The sequence below is a fragment of the Sinohyriopsis cumingii genome, unplaced genomic scaffold (genome assembly GCF_028554795.1).
Source record: "Sinohyriopsis cumingii isolate HCF-2022 unplaced genomic scaffold, ASM2855479v2 utg000622l, whole genome shotgun sequence".
Lineage (NCBI taxonomy): Eukaryota > Metazoa > Mollusca > Bivalvia > Unionida > Unionidae > Sinohyriopsis > Sinohyriopsis cumingii.
The window spans coordinates 4,544,709-4,553,696 of record NW_028315918.1 but is presented as its reverse complement, the minus strand read 5'-3'; the positions used below and the strand labels follow the sequence as shown (position 1 = coordinate 4,553,696).

General features: G+C 34.6%; 1 long non-coding RNA gene across 1 annotated transcript; it reads right to left on the bottom strand.

Moving 5' to 3' along the window:
- Positions 1-1,477: 1,477 nt before the first annotated feature.
- On the bottom strand, positions 1,478-4,033 carry LOC149773703 (uncharacterized). Its single transcript, XR_016417327.1, has 3 exons — positions 3,876-4,033; positions 2,797-2,923; positions 1,478-1,604 (listed from the first exon to the last, which is right to left on the bottom strand). It is a non-coding gene; the product is annotated as an uncharacterized LOC149773703 (long non-coding RNA).
- Between the last annotated feature and the right edge of the window lie 4,955 nt (positions 4,034-8,988).

The window sequence follows — 8,988 nt, the reverse complement described above, 5'->3', positions numbered from 1 at the left end:
AGTATCTGGATTGCAATTAACTTTGTATCATCTATAACATTAGGCAAAAAAAGTAAACAAATACCATGAATTAATTCTAAATTATTTCAATAAAGTATTGTTTGCATATAGAAAATGAGTGTGACCTTAGGAAAAAAATTAGTTACGATGCACATTAATAGGACAATTGACAATTTTAGATGCTGTGAAAGAAGTCAAAGAATGCTAAAGAAGATTAATTCCATATAGACTATCAAACATTTCATTATTCGTTAAATCACATCCTTGAACAATTGCTGCTTTAGTTATTTATTATGTTTAGATAGCCGTTCTAAGAAAAATCTTGACAATTTTGAAAATCACAATGAATGCGTGCATGCATCTCTCATAGGAAAAACAACCAACAAATTAACGATTCAAAAAATGACTAGGTAGAGCATGTCGTTGAAGACAATACCCTGAATTTAAATAAGACGTCTTTTAATTCTAACACACATGCCGACATAACGATCTTTCTGACTGAACAAAAGTGAAACGTTGAGGAATTCAAAGATTAAATAAACCGTACTAGTCTATATCCAAACAAATGGGCAGACTGGGTACGTCCAGTTATGTATCTATGTAACTGTTGCTCTTGGTGGATGCGTTCAAACAGGTATACATTTGTGGCATCATAATATGTATCGATACGTCTTAAACCAAGCATCAAAATGATAGGAAAAGATCTAACACAGTCAAGAAGATAATAACTGTGGTCAACGTTAAAACACAATAGTCAAAGTTACTAACTGCGAAAAATGATTTTACCCCTGAAACAAAACGTTTGACTATCTATTTTTTAGAAAAAGACAGTTATTACTTTTTTATAAGAAGAGTTCACAAGTAGAGTAATCTCGCTGGAAAAGGGCCATAATATTGTTATGCCTCCTGAAATAATAGATATGTGTAGTTTATTAGTAAAGGCATTATGCCGCCATGATGATGATATACCTCTTAATATGATGCCGTGTCAAAGAGAATAAACGTCTTTAAATACAGTTTGAAATGAGATAACAATCTTAAATTGCAGGATCTCAGGATACGAATGGTGGTATTACTGTTTCTACTATCTGTTTCACGGGTTAGTTCGTCCCCAGAAAAGCTAAATTTGCGACAGTAGAACCGCCAGCTGTTATTTTATGTTCTGATTAGCATCGTTCTCGCAATGTTTGTTCGGTAAACAAAATTTAAAATATGATATATAACTGGAGTCACTTGTAACGCATTCATAGTCTCCTTTCGTTTATCGTTCAAGATGTCCAGCATGCGTAATTCCATATTTCGTATGGAGACGGATGTCAAGAACGAAATCCTTCACTATCCTTAAGAACTTCCTTGAACGAAGTACATCAATAAATGTTATGTGTACCGTTGATTGTATTGTGCTTTAGCTAGAACTGTTGGTAGTCTTGATGTTTAAATCACATAATGAAAGCATAGCATGTTAGAACTTAAAATACCTGTGATGTTAAGTTTTCTGATTGCAGCTAGAACTAACTCATCTTTATATCCATGCTCTAGCACGCTCTGTGCAGCAGGAGTGTAAAGAAGATTGGTCCATGCTTTCTTTTTAAGATAAATCTGATCTGCAAGAGAGATTTTGTTTTAAGCATTAAAAGAACTTCAGTTTGTTCAATTCTTCATGTGTCTTCAAGGATAAATATGATATGTTTTTTAGACGAGAACTGCAGCAAAAGCATTACGTTTCGTGGCTACATTGGAACAGACAACTCTTTTAATCCTAAGAAATGTAGAGTTGAGGATGCGTTTGCAACATGTGCAATATTGACTGCTCTTTGGTTAAGACAATGCTCTTACGATACAATCAATTCACAGATATCTTTATTTTTCCTTCATGAAACCAAGATACATATTTACCAAAGCTTGTTCCGTATACCGATTGTTATGCATGTTACCATTTCGATTTGAATTTCCCAACTGGGTAATAACATTATCGGGTTCTGTACTGCACTCTCCAAACAAGACTAATATCATTTAGGAATCATATTTGGCATCATACAGCAAATACTGTGACGAAGTGCTCTGAAGGACTACTATTACATAGAGGATTCGTGCTTTTGTGGAAATATTATAACTATGCAACTGATTTTCAAATACTCTGACAATTTTGGCCTGAAATGGAAGAATTGTTTTCTACGAGAGCAATTAATACAGGAAAACACAGGGAATGGAAAATTCTAAACGTTGCTGACGATGGGGTCTTCCTTAAAATGCAAGGTCAATCCAGTACTGTATCTGGCAATATTTTGTGTTATCTATGGTTTATATTACATTGTTAAAAAGCGAAAATGAAAAAGGTACCTATAACAGATGTAGAAATATTTTGTATTGAGTTATTCTTGAAACAGTGAAACAGATGACAACAGTGCAAGCAATGCATATGAACATGTAAGAATCTTCAGTAATTTAATATGACGCAGTTTAAAGATAACTCAGACCAACTGGAAATATTGTTTGAAAATTCTGATGATAAATTTGTAAATATTGCAAAATGTTTACTATGTACATTGGACAATGAAAAGAACATCGTGGTATATATGTTCACAAAGCCAAACGTACATGTTTGAATCATAGACTTTTCATTTTTCAACGAAGTGAAAACGTTGCAGAAATCGGCATAGTTTTATTACAGGATTACAGAGTTTTAAAAAAGATCAAAATAAACCATAATTATAAAGTTTTACACATTTAGACATGTACAAGCAGAAGAACATTTCACACAAAACAAGAAAATAATTTCAAAATAATGTCTGACACCTTCGAATATTGAGGTCCACTTCTGAAAATCCTCCTTTTCCTTTTGAATTTCTCTCTTACATTCCCCTGCCAGTTCCCGCGGACTCGACGAGGGACTCGGTCTCAGCAAAAAGGTGTTAATATGCCTCTTACATAGGAATAAAAAAAAGTGATTGAAAATGGACTCATTTACCAAATTAACTTTCTAAACGATGTCATACGATTGAACGTATCTTTTAGTTTCCTGCAAATATGAGACAAATTGTATGTTGTACGTTTAACTTCACCTTTGGATATATCACATAATGATTATCACGTAGCTGTGTGCAAGAACATATAGTTTGAATTATGTTCGAACATAAATGTATCAGGCTTTCTGGTCACTCATTGCTGCACGTTAATAGCATTGATAGTATATGTTGTGTGTGTGTGTGTGTGTGTGTGTGTTTGCTCGCGCGCTTTTGAACGTTACAGACATCGATTGTCATTATCTTCGTGACAATCTAATCTTCCTCCTTGGCGATCAACAATACACAACCATATTTGTTTATAATTCCAGACAATGATCATATTTGTGTTATTTATAAATCAATGAGATTTGTTCACACAATCCATGTATTGATAAGAATCAATTGATAAAAGACATCTTATGTGATTAATCTTTGCTGGTGGTAACCGCTAGGGAACAATACTATTTTGTTTTATTCCTTGCTGACCTTTGTGCAGAGGGTAGAGCTTCCAGATCCTGGAGTTTAGTTTAAATGCGGTACAAATAAATGTGTACGTTATGGTGTCAGAGATTCCATTATCTTTCGTATTTACATTATAAACATTAAATTCATGTGCTTGCCTAATGTGTCTTTATCCTGTAACAATGAGAGCTTAGCTATCTTATTATGAAACGTGGACTGTGACACTCAATATACCAGAGATGAACTGAGCATAGAACATTTGCAGATTTTGTACAGATAAGTATACATATAATTGAGAGGAAATCTCGTTTTTACTAACAAAATATTTGTTGTCCACAATTGAAAAATAAAAAATAAAAAGCCAAATTTAAATATATTGGCATTTGACATAAAAGTAGTGAATGTTACCTTTGGAATATCAGTTTCTTTCTGAATATGCCTAATGAAGTCTTCCCCCTTGAATTTTCGCAGATGAGCACAGTCTGGTTGATATCGGGCATGCTCAGTATAAGGGTCGTCTCCATATTCCCAGTTTCTTAAACCTAGATCACAGAAATAACAGCGGACGAGATCGTTCATACCTGAAATTTTAAACATCATGAATATGTCCACGAATTGCTACTTCCAAAGTGTCGGCATTGGACCGGTGATGCAAAACGAAAAAAGAAAGAACAAACTAGTAAAGAGAACTCCAGGTCTCGAAGAGGGGACACATGGAAGTTATGGATGATTGGTCATCGGGGTTAGGAAGCCTTTCTTTACAAATTACGGTAAATAAGATTAATTGGATATGTTGTTCTCGAGCCTTTTTATGGCGAAACGTAACCTCAGTGTAATGCTCAAAACATCCATTGAATCTTGCGCCTACCCGAGGTATCAAATGTATTGATTCAATCAACGTATTCGAGTTCGTTGTAAACAAAACGGAAATAACTTTAATCTTTCCGATGCCTAGTTCTGTGAAACCTTTGGACAATGCTGTGCAAACAGCACTTTGCTCTTCACGCAACACGCAGATAAATCTTTGCTATATTCTATGAAACGTTCGTGAGAAAAATGTGTATCCCGTCTACGATGATCCGTTGATTTTAATGAAGCAAGCCATTTGGAACATCTGTGTTTCTAAACGGAATCCAAAGACCTCTAGTCTCAGAAAGTAACTGAAATGTAATATTAGTGATATCCCAAAAGGGGATAGTTCAGCATGAAAACAGTTGTTACGATATGGCAAAAAGTAGGTTATCATGATTACATTTTTAAATACAGGAAGTAATATTTGACGCCTCAGTCATCACCAAGTTCTGCAATTTCAATTCTATAAATGTTAGAAGAACAGATTTTAGAAAATCATTGTCTCATTAGTCATCTATTATTGATGACGTTATGTGATATAGTCATCGGAAGATAAAATATGTTATTGTTGATAACAACTGCGGGCATGAGGTAAGTTGGCAAAAGAAACCACTTACACCAAAGATATTTTTCTCAGCAGAATAAATGCTCTGATTCAGTTTGGCATCAGGAAAGGTTGATAATATAATTAACCCTCCACCTGCTCACAACATTGTACATCATGAATCGGTATCAGCCGTGGTTCAGTAGTTAGAGTACTGGACTGAAATGGTGCATGTTCGAACCTTACCATCAGACCAGCCTGGATCAGCTACTGTGGTGTTTCAGTGAGCAATTCACTTTATTCCGATTGTCTCGGCACGAAATCGTCTACTTGTGTTGCTGTGTCGTAAAGCACCGAACCAAACATGACGAACAAGGGATAGGATTTTACAGATTTTTCTAGTCGCAATCGGTCACATTGGAGACTCTACTGTACCAATTAAGGTAGCATAATTTTCTAAACAATCGGTACAGCAGTGTATTATGCCGTCAATGTAGAATGCTGATTCGTTCTTCAGTTTGAGATCACCACACAAAGATCCTTTCGGCGTCGCCTGTTATTCAACAACGATTGGCTGCTACAACATTATTCCGCCACACGGGATCAATTTTAAAGCCATTGAAAAAACATGGTAACTTCTTCACCAGTCTATATGTTTCCCAGTTAAGTTGGTCTCAGTCAGATAAAATACAGATACAGTCAGTGGACTGATTACTTTCAGCATATGTATACATGTCGGATGATCTACCTTGTTTTACTAAGATATTTTAGTAGCACAACGTACTTGCAACTGATAACGGAAGCTTATGCTAACATTTTTTGCAGTCCTTTACAATTATTAGGTCAGTTTGGTTTTACATGTATACTGGTAATTTTGCGGTATGGATCCAATACTGCGATTCATAGAAAGTGAACCGGTTTTTGCTGATAGAATTTATTCAAGTTTTCGAGCAGAAGGGGCCAAGTTAACCAATTAACATTTTGCACATTGTGTTACATTTGTAAATTAATTTGGTCTATAAAAGAGTGCATATGCCATGTTGAGGCAAATAATAATTATGCAGCTTTAGATTTCCAGAAAACTTCTCAAATTGCACTTTAGATATAAACAAGTAATATACTTCATCTAGATCTATATACAAAGTGGTTAGAAGAAACATTTCAAATATTTTGGGAGCATCTTACTTCCAAAGCATTAACCTCAAATAGTATGTATTTAAAACGCACTAAAGTTGAAAGACAACATTGATTTGTTTTAGAATGTATTCTACATATCTTGACAAGGTCAAAAATGCTCCCTTTGGATTAGCACGGAAATTGGAGCCTCTCTATCACACCTCAGACAACACTCCAATTTCATAGCTGTCACGTGAGATAAAGTGTGCTTCGGAACAAGCCACACTGGAAACAAATGCAAACAAACTTCGCATCCATGCTTAAGTATTATGTCAGACACCGAAAAAGCAAATGTATTCAATAGATTTTCGTCTTTTTAGTGTAATACTATCCTGCCTGAGATAGTCTGCTGTATTTGTATTATAAGAAAATCACTTTATTTATTCTCTGAATTCCCTGAAGACTTGCACACTAGTGAAGAAAGTAATTTGTACTCAGTCTATCCAAAAATCAAAACAAAATTAAATGCCTCGTGATTTTAGCCTTTAGGATGCAAATAAAACGGGTGTTACTTTGTCTATTCCTGAAAGGTTATTTGTACTGGAACGTTATTTACACTAAATATCCAGTCTTTTTATTCAAGTGCAACTACTTTTAGAACCTTCAACATAACCAATGCTGATTTTTATATTTTGAGTCCAAATAACCCCCAAACCCCCAAAAAGGCGTCGGATAGTTTGGTTCATTTAAATGGAAACAGAAAACGGAATATATATATATATATATATATATATATATATATATATATATATATATATATATATATATATATAGAGAGAGAGAGAGAGAGAGAGAGAGAGAGAGAGAGAGAGAGAGAGAGAGAGAAAATATCTGAGAAATTGCACCCTTCATTTGTAGTGCTTCAAAAAATAGTCCCGAAGTTGCACAAATATTTGCGTTTAAAAGTAGATAATACTTTATTTAACAAATTTACGTCAAGAAAAAAGTATCCTTCCCAATAAACAGAACATTTTATTCAGACGACAACATTTTTCAACAAAGAATAGCCAAGACATCTGATATCACATTGTTTGATATAGTACCTGTTAGGGTCCATTACACAATGTATGTTTACACTAAACTGCCACTTCACAACAGTATATTACATTGTTGCGATATTCATGTGCAAAGATTGTTACTGGATGCGTAAACTCCCATATTTCTTGTAATGTACTTCAGACCAAATATTTGCATCATTTGATTTGGAATAAAAGGCATAAACAAATTCCATTTTGAGTCGGAATTGTATCACATATTTACCACGTAAATATGTTTTGGTCGAATGAACTGTCAGCTGAGACACAGCTGTATGTCTGTAGTCTTTTGTGAACAGAGGTGAGATTATTTACTTCTATGATTTGGTATTTAAACCACGCTTGTATACAGGGCAAACACCAAGTTACAGGTATACACATCACACTTAATCACACACACGCTATCAACTTATCAATACCCATAATTTTACTTGTTCTTCTTTTATTTGGGTTTAACGCCATTTTTCATAGCATATTATGATATATGTTATACATGGTGTAACGAGCCCTGTGTGGGTGAATGCACCATAGTAGGAAAGACTTGACATTTTTACTTAATACCCTTATGGCAGTCTAGACATAGTATTGGTAAAAAGAATAAAGTTCCATAAGGCGGTGTAAAGAAACGTTTACCACGATCGCAGCCATCCAGTAAAGAGAATGTGCTTATTTGGAGCATCAGAAGCACATAAAGTGATATGTTAACGTGTTTAATATAAACTTATGTGCATGTTGTACGAAATTATCATGCAAGATCCAACATCTTGGTGTACCGAGATTCCTAGCAATATTTATATTTGTCTGGTTTAAGCATGCCTTTATGTGCTTTCCCTTAAATCATCATAAGGGCACTTCTGCGGTCTAACAATAAATAAACCCTTTTCATGCAGATGATTGTAATAAAATATTTGTGGCATGCGTCATAAATGCACAACAACATTTTATGGTTTTCTTTGGCTAAACCTAACTTGGCCAAAACTGTCTCATCTCGAAAGCCCAACAAAATCTGTGTAAATTAATATGATTGCGATCATCTTTTGGAATGCATCAGTGACAAACTATTACATTTAGTTTGGGTGGCTAGGCCTGTTTCAATGTGAACAGCACATTTGCAACAGATACGTCGATATCAGATTGGCTCAACAGTTACTGTTTATATTTTCCAAGCAATTAAATAAACAACATTTAGTGGATAATTATATACCTCACTGTTGTAAAATTGACATTAAATTAGTTTAATGATATTCCATTGTAAACATTCGGCACTCCTAAACCTTGAAGTCAATTTTGAAATACTGAGTTTGTTTATAGAAACAAGCACCACTAATTACGTATGTACTATGATCCTCGATCAACTCAATCGCTGGGTCACAAAACGTACAAATATTATGCAGATTCCGAGCCTGAGAGTCCTCAGAGGAACCTCAGAAAGCGTCGGTCTTTCGTAAGTGCGTGTACTGGTTATAAAAATCAGTAACTATTCTGTCAAGAAACAATAGAGAGATGTTTTGAGATATGCCAAATGTTAAAGACCTTTATGTTTATTACGTGATAATAATGGTAATATTGAAAGGAAATTATTTTTTCCTGCAGGAGTCTAAACCAATTGCAATGCCTGTTTTCTGGCACTGAAGAACTCAGATTTATGCTCACACGGCAATAATTTGTTCTCACTCACAAACACACACTCATGCACACACATACATACTCAATTGCTTCGCCTTCCAAATTAAGATTTTAGAATACTAAGAATATTATTAAATGTAGTTCAATATTAATGAAGACGACTGTAATACCTGTGTAATAAAATCCAGCTTGAGCTATATCTCGGATACATATTCCATTGTTGTTTGGGAATTTTCCAAAGGTGAAGAGCCTCACCTCAATGGATTGGTACGCAGGGCTTCTTGGAGAA